Source organism: Macrotis lagotis, chromosome 1 (genome assembly GCF_037893015.1).
Source record: "Macrotis lagotis isolate mMagLag1 chromosome 1, bilby.v1.9.chrom.fasta, whole genome shotgun sequence".
NCBI classification, from domain to species: Eukaryota; Metazoa; Chordata; class Mammalia; order Peramelemorphia; family Peramelidae; genus Macrotis; species Macrotis lagotis.
This window is the reverse complement of record NC_133658.1, coordinates 25,136,264-25,137,977: the sequence shown is the minus strand read 5'-3', so window position 1 is coordinate 25,137,977 and position 1,714 is coordinate 25,136,264.

Genomic DNA, 1,714 nt, shown 5'->3' with positions numbered 1-1,714 from the left:
TCATCTTCAACTGTTGGAAAAACTACCTGCACTAAAAACAGAATAGAGCTTTTTCAGTAACTGGACCTACTATGTATGTTTCCAGAATTGAATTGAATTTGAGATTCTGTCTTTTATTACATCATACAAGATTCCACAAAAGGAAGAACACAGGTGACCAGAACAATCAAAGAACACATGAATCCAAATGATTTTCAGTCACCAAAAAGGGAAGGGATGAGATCATGATAATCTTAGCCCCAAGAGAAATCAGTCCTGAGAATTTTGAGTGTGATGATTTTTAGGCCACAGCGGAAAGGAAAGTGCAGCGGCAAGAGTCAACAGCGGTTCAATACATTAGATGCCCTCATGCTTGGCTCCATCAAGCTCTCTATCACTCTTCCTAGTTGGTGCAGTCAAGTCTAAGTCACAATTGCCTTCTTTTCAAAACATCCCACTTCAGAAATCAAAATCATGGGGTTGGGGAAAAGAACTCAAGAACCTTTGGTCACTTTCCCGTTTTTAATGTCACAGACTCAGTCATAGTTGGAAGAGTTGAAAGAGATGTCAACAGTGATGTAGTCCAACTAAACCCAAATAAACATCTCTTCTACGTCATATCTAATGAATGTCATCGCCCTTTGCCAAAGGACTTCCAATAATGAGGAATCTGCTACCGCCCGAGGCAGCCCATTTTACCTTGCAGTAGTTCTAATTGCCAAGAAGAATACTGTTGGGGTTTGGGAGGATAGTTCTTATATCACAGCTATATTCTCCTCCTTGATTTGAAAACCTTAGATTGTCCAAAGGAAAGTGATGAAAGGGAAATTTGTCATGTAGAAAGTAACCAAAGAAACTGAGGGGGTTGTTAAGCCTGGAGACAAAAGAATTTAAGGGAGACATGATAGCTGATGCCTTCAAATATATGGAGGGCTGTCACCTGGAAAAAAAGGATTCCTCTTATTCTCTATAGCTGCAGATGAAAGAATTAGGAATAGTAGATAGAAGTTACAACATGGAAGAGGGAAGCAAAGATCAGTTTTCAGTTTAACTAAACAAAGAGTTATCTAACCATTTAAACTGTCAGCAAAAGAATGAGCTGTCTTAGAAGGCACTGTGTTGGGAGCATTCCAGTAAAAGTCAGATGATAACATATTAGGGATATCAAAGAAACGATTCTGCAACAGTGAGAAATTAAATTAGCTTAGCTCTGAAGGACCGCCTAAGATTTTATGATTCAATAAACCCCTGCATTTCCCAGAATTTCTAGGTCTTATCAATCAATTAAAAAATCAATTAGTATTTATTAAATGACAACTATGTGAGAGATCACAGGGAGAAGATGGAGTTGTCACAAATAAATAAATAAATATACCATATTAACAAATGTCACACTTGAGTCACCCTGGCACAAATCTGGTCCCCAAAATAGCCACCCCAGTTCAAAATACTCCATGGGTCTCTAGCTACTTAAAATTGCAAATCATGAGCCCCCTCGCAATATGTTTACTTTTTCCCAGTCAATCAAAAGACATACTAAGTTGTTAAGTGAACTCGTATAGTAAGAAAACTTGCGATTGAACATCCCCCCTTCATAAACTTAACATGAACCTAGGGAAAATATTCCCCAACAAATATGACATTAATGGAAAGGTAGGGCAAACAAAGATTATTCATGAGGGGCCCACTCATAGAGAACAGCCATGGCCTGGGCATATACATCGATGGGCAACAT